We start from the raw sequence: 15,043 nt of genomic DNA, 5'->3' as shown, positions 1-15,043 counted from the left end.
CAAAAAGATGCTAGAGTAGACTACCAAAGAAAAGAAAGAAATTATATATTGTTACTATTATACAAGAAACCCAGAATTTCCAAACGGAATGTATACAAAAAATTAACAGAGAAATTAGAGGAAAGAAAAATACCTGCACAAGAATAACTATCAAAAGCTTCAAATGCAAATCTTTGTTCATTAATACAACAGATTTATGAAAAACATTATACAGACCAAGAAACCTTGGGCCATTGTGGAAGTGTGAAAAATAAACAACATAATCTAGAGATTTTGAAAGGTATAAAAAAGAAATATGGACATGGGAAAGAAAGAGAGATGTGATATGGTGTAATATTTCTGCAAAGGAGAAAGCCAAATTAGTCAATACAAAAATAAACAGCCCCAAAGATATTCAAAGAGAAATACAGGTAGAGGCATCCAGATATGGAAAATTTCATAATACAAAAAATAAGATCACAAAGAAGCTTAAAAAAATTGAAGCTGAAGTTATCGAATACCTATGAAGTGAAGGATTCAGTGAAGAAAGTCTAACGCAGGTTATATCACAGCATGATGGGACGACATGTTCCCCAAGTAAAGAGAAACAGGAGGGCCAGAAGACACCTGAAGAAGAAATATGGGCATGGATAAGAAGAAGAGATTTAATATGGTGCAATTGCTATGCAAAGGAGAAAACAAAATGAAATAATACAAAAAGAGCAACACCAAAGATATTTGAAGAGAAATACAGGCAAAGGCATCCAGATATGGAACATTTTAAATTAAAAAAATAAAACAAAGAAGAAAAGTAGAAATGATGATAGGTAATGAAGAAGTTAAAGAAACAGAAACTGAAATAATGGATTCCTTGTGAAGTGATGGGTTTAGCGTAGAAATTTTAACTCTGATAATACCACAGCAGGATAGAGCCACAGATCCCCAAATTAAGGAAAAATCAGTGCAGCAGGAAACATCTGATCAGTTGTCATATGAACAAACTTTGGAGCATTCCAAAAGAAAACATTACAAAAGTTCAGTTGGAGTTGCACAGCAAGGGAAGGAACTGGGAACTGTGGCAACCCTGATGCAGTCAATGTTATGGATAGGCAAGTGAGTTACCATAAGAAAGAGCAATGGGTGACATACCTTTCAACCTCTTAGACCAAGAAATCTAGACAAAGCCATGAATAAAAGTGTAACAAAGACCCCAAAATAGGGACTTTTTTAAAATATTGCTCTTAGAAACTTTAGAAAGTTGATAGAATAACAGGTTTTGTATTAGCATGAATTTTCTGAAGGGTATGAACTCTAAAAATCAAATGTCTGTCATTGTTTTCTAATGTCAGTCTTTAATGATTTGCCACTAATTTGCCAGAAAACCACAATTTTATGAAAAAAAGACCACAAATATGAGGCAGAAATCTGGACACTCTGCACAAATCTGTACAGTTGAGAGGTATGAAGACGACCCAAGATGAAATGGAAGAGAATGTGGCACAGGAAGATGGTCTAGAACTTTCTGTAGAATGACTGCAAGAACAAAGAATGTGACCTCAGTTTAGAAGAAAGTGATCTAAGATTAGAGTTACTTGATTTAATAGAGATGGGCAGGCATATTAAAATCAGTAATACAAATAGACCACAGAAAGTCAGTAAAACCCAAAAAGATAGAATTTTGATAAAACAAATGAATGCAGTAATTAGGACTGATCATAGAAATTCATATGAGACAACAGAAGTAAATAGGATCTATTACTGTGCAGCTAAATTAATAACAGGGAAAGTCTTATCACAAAAACACAGAGCAGTAAGGGAAATGAAGGGGAAAAATCAAATACCATCATGAAAGTCCTGGCTAGAGAAAACTATAAAGCAATTAAGACAAGAAGTGTCACTGCTAGAAGGGTATACAAGAGGGACCAAATCAACATATTTAGTCAGTAAAATAGACGTGATAAAATATAAAAGCAATGCATAATATCAGAACAGATCAGGATCTATCATGCACTATCACAAATACTAAACTAAAAATATCAGCACAGGCAGAAAAACTTAGAAGATATGCAAATAAATATAAATGAAAAGTATAAAATAAGTAATTTATTGATGACCCAAAAAGGTTTTATAAAGGATTGGGAAACAAGGTTAAAGGAATTGAAACACAAACAAACAAAAAAAGAAATAGATACATTTTTCAGAAATATCTTTGAAGATCCTGTGGAACATAATAAAGATGATGAATGGAAATAAGCAAAAAGAAAGAATAAGAAGTTCGAGTTTACAGAATATGAAATGGGATAAAGTAATGGCCAGAGAAACGAAAACTCGGTCATGGTAATAGAGCAAAGTGGTAACAAAAGAAAGTCATATGGAGCAAACGATCATTTGTTGTTAAATAAAGTCATAATGGAGAACTGTAAAAAGGGGAGAATCTAAGCACGGCAAGGATAGACTACAAAAAAGCATTTGACAGTATCTTACATTCATGTATAAAAGAGTACTTAAAATGTACATATAAGATAGACGCTACACTGATCGATTACATTACAGAAACCATGAAACAGTGGCAAACCACTTTGCAGCTAACCCGTGATAAAGGACAAATTATTATTCCAGTGATAAAAGTTCAAAGGCTGATTTTCCAGGGTGACTCTTTGTCAAAGTTGCTCTTTTGTCTTGCCCTTAACCTATTAAGTTGTCTACATAACAGATTAGGTCATGGTTACAGCCAGGCTCTCAGAAAAAAAGTGTAAAGACTCATCTTGTTTTTGTGGATGATTTAAAACTGTATAGTTCATCAGATGAGGAATTGAAAGCACAATTGCAACTAGTCAAAACTTTGTCAGATCATATAAGAATGTTTTTTGGTCTTGATAAATGTGCAAAAGCTACCTTTAAAGCAGGACAGCTGCAGCACCAAGAAAATATCAGCTTTGGACAGGAATGTGATATAAAAGAACTTGAGCAAGAGGAATTGTACAAATATTTGGGAATTGATGAAGGATCAACAATAAAACATGAATAAATGTGAATAAAACTTAGGAATATTTTATAAGAATAAAATTAATACTGAAAATTGTGCTGCCTTATTGGAACAAAGTCCAAGCTAAAAATAATTTGCTCTTCCTGTCCTATCTTACAGTTTTGGAGTGACTGACTGGCCCCAAAAGGTGAGGGATTGGGTCGACAGGACAGCAAGAATGATGCTTCATGCTTATCAAGTGATTAATTAAAATCAGTGTATACCAAGACTGAACTGCGGTGGTGGTGCTACGGTAGCATTGTCGCCTCACAGTAAGACGTTGTCCTGTTTGATTCTCAGCTAAAGCATCTTCTGTGTGGAGACATGCGTGAATGGGTGTACCTTCGTTGAAGATTGTGTGTCAGGGCTGGCAACTCGGTATGTAAAAATCTACTGCCAATCATTAGCGGACCGGAGTTCGGCTGTGGTGACCCCTAACTGGGAAAAGCCAAAAGATACAACAAGTGTATACCAAGACTATATATTCCCCATTCTGATGAAGGTATGGGCCTCCTCAAAATTGATTACATGTATAGATCTGCAATTTTAGGACTGCATACGTATCTGATGACCCCACAAAACCCAAACATAGTGAAAGTTTTAATATATGAGGAGAATAAGTCTAAGATGATTTCATAGTTTCATAGTTTCATAGTTTAGTACTAGGCTATCTGCCTTGGGGAATTTGCAAGCCTAGCCATAGTGATGTGGCTTTCGCCACCCCATGAAATGGTACAAAAATGCACAGAATAGATTTAGAATACTGTGCCTCTGTCTAGTAGTGACACAATGAAGGTCCCCTTATACAATAGAATTAGTTTTCTGTGCCCCTGTCTAGTAGTGACACAGATGTGACCCCTGGGGTAAACTTACGATCTCCCATCCACTCATCAAGATTTCTCTTGAAGAGAGTCAGTGAGGGGCTCTGCCTAACATGAACTGGGATCTTGTTCCAGAGCATGGGAAGCCTCTGGGTTATGAATCTATCCCTCCAGCATGTCATATTCATACTTGTGCCAAGGTTTAAGTCTTTATCTCTCGTGGTTCTGATGGATTTGGATTTTTTGAGGTGGAGCATGTCCATCAGTTTCTGATTGGACATGGCCTTGTATGTCAGGCAGAGATCACCTCTGAGCAAGTGGTATGCTACTGAATAGAGATGGAGTTTCTTTAGTCTGGCAGAATAAGACATATGTTGAAGACCCTTGATCCTCTTAGTGAGGTACTTTTCTGGTCTCTCCAGCTGTTGCAAATGCCAGGTGAGGTACATACCAAATGGGGCATTGTACTCAATCATGGGTCTGATGAGGGAGGAGTATAGGGATACAATGACATCCTTGGATCTGGATGTGAATCCCTTCATGATAAGGTGTGCAAGGTAGAATGTTTTTCTAACCACTTTGGCAACGTGGGTGTCAAATGAGAGGTCGCTGTCGACTTGGGTCCCTAGGTCTCTGATTACTTTTTCCGTACTCAGTGGGTTGCTGTCTATGTGATAATTTGTGGTTACTTTGTTTTTCCCAAAGGGGATGACTATACATTTTTTGGCATTTAGTTTAAGGCCATGACTCCAGCACCAGTTGTCCGTTTCTGTGAGGCCTTTTTGTAGGATGTATGTGTCCGCTGGTGTATCGACTATGGCACCTAGTTTGCAGTCATCTGCAAACTTTGTCAGCCACAACCCTCCCATGTTTGCTTTAACATCTGAGAAATAAATGCCGAACAAGAGGGGTCCCAGGACAGATCCCTGTGGGACACCACTTGTGACTGGCTTTGAGTCTGCCATTGCTCCAGTGATTTTAACTTTATGGGTTCTGTTCTTTAGCCAATTTGCAACCCATCTAGTGACATAAGGGTTTACGTTTAAGCTGTTGAGCTTATCTATGATGCCTGAGTGGGGTATTGTGTCGAAGGCCTTAGCCAAGTCCAGGTAGGCTGTATGGACTGCTTTGCCCTCATCAATGGCTCTAGTGACTGTTTCGAAAAAGTCATCCAGGTTCAAAAGGCAGGATCTGCCCTTTACAAAGCTGAAATGGGTGGGGTCAAGTGTCTGTAGGTCCCCAATGTCTCTGTTTATGAGTTCCATAATGATTCTTTCCATAGCTTTACAGACCAGGCTGGTTAAGCTTATGGGGCTTAGTTAGCAGAAGCATTATCAGTATCAAGCAGGAACGGAAATCAAAACAGAAGTAAATAAAAATTGGGCAACAACTGAATGTGCCAAAAAAACAAAAGAAAGAATATAAGGTGAAGGGCCAGATGAAAAGACAAGAAATGTGGAAAATGCATAAATATCGATGTTCATCGTATTTCACTGTTGCAGTCCTAACCAATGGGTTATCTGGCTCCTGGTAGCCCTCGATCGGCCAGAATACCAAAGGTAAGTAATAATGATGTCAGCTGTAGTCAGTTGTAAAGGACGTCAGGCCGCCGATACAAAAGGAGGCAGCTGATGTCACTTCCTCTACCTTCCTTGCTGCAGAGCCCGAAGCAGGAGCATTTATTGCAAGAGTGCCAGTCGGCAGTTTACCTTTATTGTTTCCGGCTACACAGTTGAAGTCAACTACAGCTAAGTACCCCATTGGGGATCCTCTTTTCTTACCACAACGAATGTCAGAAAAGGTTAATAATTGTCTTACCTGTGGAAAGCAGATTTCTCATAGAGATTTTCATACCTATTGTATTATTGCTTTAGTCCTTTACCATGATGTTCCTAATTGAGATCTCTGTGCTTCCTTTAATCTGCGTACTATTCATCGTTGGGCTAAGCTTTTAGCTAAGCATTTTGGAGTTTGGCCTAAGTTTGTCAGTATGGCATCCACTGGTCTTCAGGCTTTGGATATCCCCAAAAAATGTAAGGATAAAGACCGTAACAGGCTCCCAAAGGTCAAGTCCTCAGATGATAATTTGGTCGTCAGTCATGCCATAGCCAGTGATGCACCTTTGCAGCCCCTGCAGCCCACAGATTTTCAACCGCAGGCCACAGGTTGAGACCATTTCAGAGGCGCCCAGGCCTCCAGCTTCCATTTTGCCTTCTGACCTTCCACCTGTTGCTTCTTCAACTGGATCCGGAGCCGCGAAGCTGACTCCAGTGTCCGAAACCTCCGTTCTTCATTCAGACAGCAAGTTCATACTGACGACTTCAGCTGCAACGTCAGCAGTTGCCAGGCCTCCCAAGTCCTTTAGACTTGCAGGTAAATCTTCCAGTCATAAGCCTGTGAAGAAGCAGGCTCCAGTTTCCTCTCATTCCCCTCATTCTCAAATGGTTAAAATGGCTGATAACCTTTTGACTGTTATTAGGGGTTTACAGGCTTCTCCTTCAAAAAGAGGTAGGGATGTCTCTCCTGAGGCTTTGTCCTTTTCAGGTTTTGATACTTCCAGCATTTTTGTTGATGAAGAGGAAGTTTCTCAAGCTTGCTCTACTTTTGAGGATTCAGACGCAGAGGAGTCCATCCCTTCTGCTTCTCGTCCAGAAGATTTCTCTTTTGGTGGTACTTTAAATACTCTCAGGGAACATTTTAAACGGAGAAGTCAGGATTACCCCCTTTCCTTTAAATACTCTCAGGAAGCATTTTAAATGGGAAAGTCAGAATTATCCATTTTCTAACAAAAGGATTAGGGAGGTTTTGGATTTGCCTCAGCATAAGCCTTTGGCTATTCCGCCTGTGTTGGAAGTGGTTGATGATGTTTTTCTGGAAAATTCCTTGACTCCAAATTTTGTTCCTCCTGCTTCCAGGAAAACTGACAGGCACTATAGAGTCCCTGATTTTCATTTGTTTCTTTTCAGGAATCCGTTGGCTGATCCAGAGGTTATTTCTCAAGGCCCTAAAGGAGTTAAGGCCACTGTTACTAAAAATCCTGTTCCTTCTTACAGGGAATCTAGGAACCTAGATAGGTGGGGTAAAAAGGTTTATACCTCTGCCACTCTTGCTATTAGGTCTACTAATTGCCTTTTTCATATGCTGAAGTACCAGCAGCACACCTTGGAAGCTATTAAGTCTAGGATAGCAAGTGTGCCTCAGTTGGCGGAGAGTAAGGATATGCAGGATTTGCTAAATTCTGCCAGTCTTGTCAATAAACATTCATTACATTGTTGTTTTGACATTCTAGAAGCCTCCTGTAGGGCTAAGACTACTGGCTCTGTTATTAGAAGGCACACTTGGCTCAGGAAGCAGCCCCTACCAGAGCCTGTCAAGACTAAGCTTTTAGATGTACCTTTGCATAAGGACAGTCTTTTTGGCAGCAAAGCAGAGTGAGTGCTCAAGAAGATGGAAGACAAGGCCAAGTCTATGCAGACAGTTAAAGACTTTATGCAAGTTCAGCCTCCTTGCTTTAGCAGGAATTACCCTTCTAAGAGTTGGATGTTCCCTGATACCAGCAGAGAGAGCCATTCTAGGACTAGAGGTTACAAATCTTCTAGGGGACAGGTGGCTACCCCTCAAAGGTCTAAGCGTTGGCAGGCTTTCTCTTCCAAGATGGGAAGTTCTAATCCTATATCTCAATCTAAACATTCTCAATGACTCTGTCCAACTTCTGCCTGTTCTTGCCTGCACGGAGAGTCCTTTAGGGGGAAGGTTGGCCCTTTTTACAAATGTCTGGGCCAGCATCACAGATGACAAATGGGTACTCAGAACTGTATCCCTAGGTCACAGGTTTTCTTTCCACACCTTTCCAGTATCCAAAGGATTCCCGGACTCTCCTCCAAACCAAAGGGCAGAAGTAGAAAAGCAAATTTTGCCTCTGTTACATCTAGGAGCAATAGAATCAGTTTCTGCTCAGCAGGTAGGCCAGGGTTTTTATTCCAGACTTTTCTTAGTTCCTAAAAAAGGAGGCACCTGGCATCCTATCCTAGATTTATCAATCCTGAACTCTTTCCTGATAATTCCAAAGTTCAAAATGCTCACTCTGCATCAGTTGCTGCCAGTGTTGGAAAAGGATTCCTGGCTGATGATGTTGGATTTCAAAGAAGCTTATCTGCACATCCCTATCAGGGAAAGTTGCAGGCAATACCTTCATTTCAGGATGGGCAAGCAACTTTATCAATTCTCTGCACTGCCCTTTGGCTTATCTACTGCTCCCAGAGTTTTCACAAAGTGTCTGGCTCCAGTCATTGCTTTTTCCAGTCAGACGAAAATTCAGATTTATTCATACTTGGATGACTAATAAAAAACAAAAGTTTGGTACACCAAGATAATCGAAGCCGACCAAAAATTCAAGTATAAAATCCTTTAATTTGCAAAATCAATAAGTGTTTTCACGTTTATGTAAAACATTTCATCAGACTTGGATGACTGTCTAATTCAAGCAATTCTCAGGAACAGTTGTTAAAGGATCTATAATTTGTAAAGACTCTTCTCTCTTCCCTGGGTTACACTCTCAGTGTGGAAAAATCAAAAATGGTGTCATCCAAAGATATAACATTCCTGGGAGTGAGTCTGAACACAGCCACTCAGATGATATATCTCACCCAAGAGAAGCAGACAACTCTTTCAATTTACTTCAAGGACTTGGCAAGCCTGTCCCAGCTCCCTGCAAGGAAATACCTGCAAGCTCTGGGATTCATGGCCTCTTGCATTCTCATGATTTCATATGCAAGACTGCATGTGAGGAAATTGCAATGGTACCTCAAGAACATTTGGTGTCAACACACACACACACAGCCTGGATATGGTAATTCCTCTACTTCCATGTCTGCAGACAGAGTTTTTATGGTGGGCAGCAGCCTGTCTACAGAACAAAGGCATGCCTTTTCACCCACCCCTGGCCACTCAAGGTCTTACCACAGACGCATTGGATTACACCTGGGGAGCTCAGCTGGATGGCAAATGCATACAGGGAAGTTAGAATGCCCAGCAGAGGCACCTGCACATAACTTTAAGGGAGTTGATGGCAGTCCAACAGGCCTTACTAGCTTTCAAGCATCTTCTTTCTCCAGGGACCCTGCTTGTTAGGACAGACAACACCACAGTCATGTGGTACATCAACAAGCAGGGAGGGACTCCTTCTTACCTCCTGTGCAGACAGAGCATGAGTCTTTGGTCCATAGTAGTATCTCTGGGCCTGCATCTTGTAGCTCATTTTCTTCCAGGAAGGCTCAATGTTTTTTGCAGACCAGTTGAGCAGACAGACCCTGGATTCTCATGAGTGGCAGCTGAACAGAGCAGTTTTTTCCAAGCTTCATTCATCGTTGGGGCACTCCTCAAGTGGATCTTTTTTCCTCTCCAGACAGCCATCTTCTACCTCTTTTTTGCACCAGACAGCATCACAGCAATGCCTGTAAAGTGAATGCTCTGTCCTTCCCTTTGATGCTGCTGTCAGTTTATGCCTTCACTCCTCTTCCTCTTCTTCCCAAAGTATTATTGAAGATCAGGGCCGAACGGCCAAGGACTATTCTTATAGCTCTGGACTGGCCCAGGCAGCATTGGTTTCCACTGCTAAGCAGTCTCTCCCAATTTCCTCCTTGGCATCTTCCTCTGACACCAGATCTTTTGGTTCAGGAAGGGGGAAACATTCTACATACTCATTGTCAGTCTCTCCATTTGTCAGCTTGGCTCATTGTATGACTTCATCCTTTTCTTCTTCCTTCAGTCCCTCCATTTGGCAGCTTGGCTCATTGTATGACTCCATCCTTTTCTTCTTTCCTTTCCCAACAGGTGGTTGACGTGCTTCGGGAGGCCTAGCACTATGAAGTCCTACGATGGCAAATGGGAAAGATTCTCTCTTTGGATGCAGGCTAGAGGGGAATCTTCTTCAGCCTACCCTTCCTCTGATCCTGGAATACCTGGCTGATTTGCTTCAGGGTGGGCTTTCCTTTTCCTCTATCAGGATCCATGCTTCAGCCATTTCTCCTCATTGTTCTTTTGAACAACCCATTTTCTCTCATCCTCTGATGAAAATGTTTCTCAGAGGTGCTTGCAGCTTAAAACTTCCCAGAAGGGCACCTACTCCAGCCTGGGATCTTAATTTTGTTCTAGAGAAACTCACTCTTCCTCCTTTTGAGTCAGCTGCCACTGCAGATTTAAAGTTTTTCTAGTGGAAGACTGGCTTCCTTTTGGCTATAACTTCAGCAAAGAGGATTTTGAAGCTGCAAGCTTTGATGGCTGTGTAGCCTTTTCTTATTTTCCATGCAAATAGGGTCTCTCTGAGAGCCAACCCCTCCTTTATGCCTAAGGTGGTTTCTAGCCTGACTCATAATCAGTCCATACATCTTTCTACCTTCTTTCCTAATCCTCGAAATAGAGGTGAAAGAATCCTACATTCTCTTGATGTGCACAGACAGCTCTGGTTTTAACTGGACAGGACTAAAGACCTTTGGAAATCAGCACAGTTATTGGTCAGTTTTGCCCCTGGAGCCGAGGGCAAGGCTATTTCTAAGCAAACCATTTCTAAGTGGATTGCACATTGTATCACCTCTTGTTATTCCTTTCATGACAAGTTTCCTCCTCAAGGGGTTAGGACCCACTCAACTAGAGCAGCTTCCACTTCTGCAGCCTTTTTAAGGGGTGTCCCTACTAAAGACATTTCGGAAGCTGCCACATGATTCTGTTCACACTTTCACAAAGCATTATAATTTGCCTTTGTTTTCAAGAGCCAGGACATGGCTTGCCACTGCTGTTCTGCAGGGCATTATCTCCAATCCTTGATTCTGTTCGTTCCTCCTCCCTTTTCTCTGGGCTTTGGTAATCAACCCATTGGTTAGGACTGCAACAGTGAAACATGATGAACATATTACAGTTATGTAGACTTACCATAAATGTACATGGTCATGTGTATTCACTGTTGCAGTCCTACTTTCCCTCCCTCCTTCCCCCTTTTTCTCTTTTCCTAAGGTACAGGCTACATTTGGTTTAAGCCTTGTTTTCTGGGGGCTTCTGACTGTTATGGCAAGAAAGACTGAGGAAGTGATGTCAACTGCCTCCTTTTGTATTGGATGCCCTGACGTCCTTTACAACCGACTACAGCCGACATCATTTTTACTTACCTTTGGTATTCTGGCCAATCGAGGTCTACCTGGAGCCAGATAAGCCATTGGTTAGGACTTCAACAGTGAATACACTTGAACATCTACATTTATGGTAAGTGTACACAACTGTACTTTTTAGGTATAGGAAACTCTTGGAACAACTTATGTTGATCAGGATAGGATTCAGGAATGGTTAAGGATCAATGAATTTAAACTAAAAGACGAAATGTTAATAATGACGGCCTCCAATAGTGCACTAAGTACACATTGGTTTACAAAGTCCACTGAACATGTGGGAGAAGCAGACAAATGTAGGTTTTGTAAAACAGAACTGGAAATGTTCACACATTTTTTGCTGGTTGTAATATACTAATGGCAGAAGGACTGTATACTGAAAGGCATAATAATGTGGCAAAACTGTTGCATTGGGGAATGTGCAAACAATATAATACTGAAGTAGCTAGAAATCATTGGAAACTTGATCCAGAAAGTATTATAATAAATGAAGTTTATATCACATTGGATTACTCATTACCAACAGCTCAAAAAATAGACACAAGTAAACAAGATATAGTAGTCCATGAAAAGAAGACAAAAGTAGCATTTTTCATTGAAATTGCTACACCCATTGATTACAGTGTCTTATATACAGAGAGTAACAAAGTCATACAATTCCAGGATTTGCAGGCATGAGGTCAATGTGAAATAAGGATAGTGAGACAGTTCCAATAGTAGTAGGAACAATGGGTGTTATAAAAAAGAATTTACAATTATACTTAGATATCTTACCAGTTCTTATAACTCCATACAAATTGCACAAGGAGTCATTACTGGGCACATTGCGTGTGCTGCGAAAAACCCTTCTAGAAAAAAATCAAAGATTGAAACAATACTAATTTCATGAACTTTAATCACACTTTGACACTTAGAAACCCAAAAGACTTGGAGAAATTACCAAAAAAAAAAAACAGTCTGTGACGCCCCTGCACTAGCCCAGAAATCAAGGATCCTCACTAGCACTAGTGAGGGACATGCACATTGGGAGGATGGCAAGTGCACACACAGTAAAGTACAATTTCCCTTAAGAGCACACAGAGATTAGTTAGTCTGAGGCTGGTTTCTCCCTCTCTCTCTCTCTAGATCCCCAATAAGACTCCCAACTGACACAGCTGTAGGGTTAAGATCTCGGCCAAATGGTCAAGCCAAAATCTCCAGCACCCTCTCTGTCCAACCAGTAGCTGACACACACACACACACACGCACACACACACACACACACACACACACACACACACACACACACACACACACACTTAGAGATTTTGTTTTTTATGCAAACACACTAACACTCCTGGGGAAGGATGACACAGGTTCATTAGCTATGACCCCTTCTGCCCAGATTATAAAGTAGTACCAGCTGCCACCAACCACGTTTTATCAACTACTGTGTAATGTTAGTATTATCAAATTGGTGTGTCCAAGACTAAGGCTATTTAGGAGTGGCCTATACAGTGTCACCAAATACATATGCAAGTACTCGAAGAGCTTAAATATCTCTAAACCAACCAGCCGCAATTAAAAGGTTTAAATATATTTAATAATAAATAATAAAAGCACAAGACAATACTCAATAACTCAACACAGTAACAACAGAGTTCAGAAACATGGGAAATACTTTAAAACAACATTGCAGGATAGTCTCAAATAAATACAGAAAACATCTAACCTATGTCCTAAATGACTTAATTACAGAGCCAGGCAAATACAGATGAGTGCTGATGAGAGACTTGTTCTAGGTCCAAATACAAAATGCCCAGACTTTCTCTGAGCGATAGTTCTTAAATTAATAATACACGTTACTGCTGGGTTAGCTGGATGACATCACTATTTGACACCTCTGTGTCAAAAATACTTATCTCTTAGAAGCTTTGCCTGGAACTGGAAGTTGCAAAACAATTAAGTAATTTTACCTTTTAAACCTTTAATTATTTCTGTTTCCAGACAATAGAAAGAATCCTCTAGCTGTAGACATCCTGTCTCCTAGCTGAAACTGAAAGATAACACATTCATAAACAATTTCAACATATTTTCTTACAGTTTTGCTAGATAACTCTGTATGTTCCAGCTTCTTACTATCAAAACATACATTTGCATAGGCATATAGTTCATATACATTTCTATTCTTTTCCAGTAGGGTACACTGTGGTTACATTCTTGAAGCTCAGCACATAACATGCAGTTTTCTAACGTTTGTAAGGCAAGCATACAAACCATATTACTATTCACAAATAACATAGAATTATTTACAAAGTCCCAGCTAGCTGGGCTGGCAGTCTTCACACAGTCAATTACCATCAGTATTAAAACCATATATTTAACAAAATAAATCTTGGTGTAGCCATTTTGCTTTCTTGTAGTATTGTAACTAATACTTTAAATAGTGTGAAGATTTATATCATTATCTTGGGCAACCATTATTTGGGAAAATTTTATGACCAGAAGATTTTATGTCACATTAACTAGAAATGGAATTCCAGCTATACCCTCGCATTTTCTGTGGACTACCCTGAAATCAAGAAAGCCATCCTCAACAACTAGTATATAATCAGCAAAAAGAGAACTCTGGATAAAATACCCCCCCCCACCAAACCCACTTTTACCATAAGAAAAACATATAAGCATTTGGGAATTTGTGGGAGGAATCGACAATTTGCCAGTCCTTAAGCTAAGAAAAGGTACATTCCCAACTGGTCCTCCAGAGTGCAACCACTGTAAATTTATAAACAGCAGAATTAGTTTAATCTGTGCAAACAGCAAAAAGGAGTATAAAAGTCCATTTTTGGCAATGGTAATGTACAGAACCCAGTGTATATACTGCTAAGCATTTTACATTGGCAAAGGCTTAAACAAACTCAAGATCAGAATTGTTTAAAACTATAGTGAAATTCAACAGATATCTCAAATGAATCAACTGACTAAACACTATAAAGTTAAAGCAGGACATCTCACCTTCAAATATTACATCATTGATAGAATGGAATATGGACAACTAGATGGCAACAAGAACTTCAACCTGGAAAAGGAAGAAATAGAGTAGCAAATATGACTACAAGCAGGAATGTCACCTGGTCTCGACACAACTTTCTTCATCAAATGTATCCTCAATCTTAGAAAACTGGACCACTGCTATTTTTATTAAACTTTTAAAAGAGCCTATTCATTTGACAAACTTTTTTACATGACAAGGAAACAATCTTTCCCAGTCTGGTTTCGTGTACATAAATGTTGTTGTATAATTGCTGCTTTATAGAGGGATCCCCCTCTAGCTTTTTTGACCATCTTTATTTCGGTTAAGGATTATCAATATCTAAGCAAATAATATCTATTATAAGATTCCCTTTTATATTTCGTAACCCATTCACCTATGAGATCCCTAGGTCAAACTTTTCACACATTGAACTCTAGGTCCCTTATATCAAACCATGTCATACTTTTAATGAAATTAACTCTAGCTATAGCCACAGAATTTAAGTTCAACCGATGGTCCACCTAGCCAGGCCATTTACAAAGAAACTTTAATTAGTATTAAACCACAAACTTCACCTAGCCACAACGACCAACTGGATCCCTGACACAACGTGATCTGCCCACCCACCAAGAGATAAGCCTTAATGCCTTGAAATGAACGGCATATTTTTAGACACGTATAGCCTACTGCTGAATATTTGTTTTTTTATCAACAATCATTGGTTCATCCCTTTTATCACATATCTCCACCCACCCTTGTAATCCCCAAAAACGTCAAACTGTAAACTACTGACTGCTTAACAGTCAGCTAAGAATGGGACAGAGGTGTTAATACAATCAATTACAACCAAGGTCTTTTAGCCACATTACCTCTCAGGAGGAGATGAAGTTAGGTCCCTATAAATAACAATGGCTGTTTTGGCCCTAAGTATCAAGCCCAGGCCAATCCACTTTCTTGGTTATTCCATGATCAGGACTTTACCTTTGTCCAACTTTATTCATGCCAAATATCATATACCAAACCAGCATGTACTACTTTTGGCCCCATT

This window comes from Protopterus annectens, chromosome 9.part0 (genome assembly GCF_019279795.1).
Source record: "Protopterus annectens isolate FY-2018-M chromosome 9.part0, PAN1.0, whole genome shotgun sequence".
Lineage (NCBI taxonomy): Eukaryota > Metazoa > Chordata > Ceratodontiformes > Protopteridae > Protopterus > Protopterus annectens.
Note: the sequence above shows the minus strand (reverse complement) of the source record.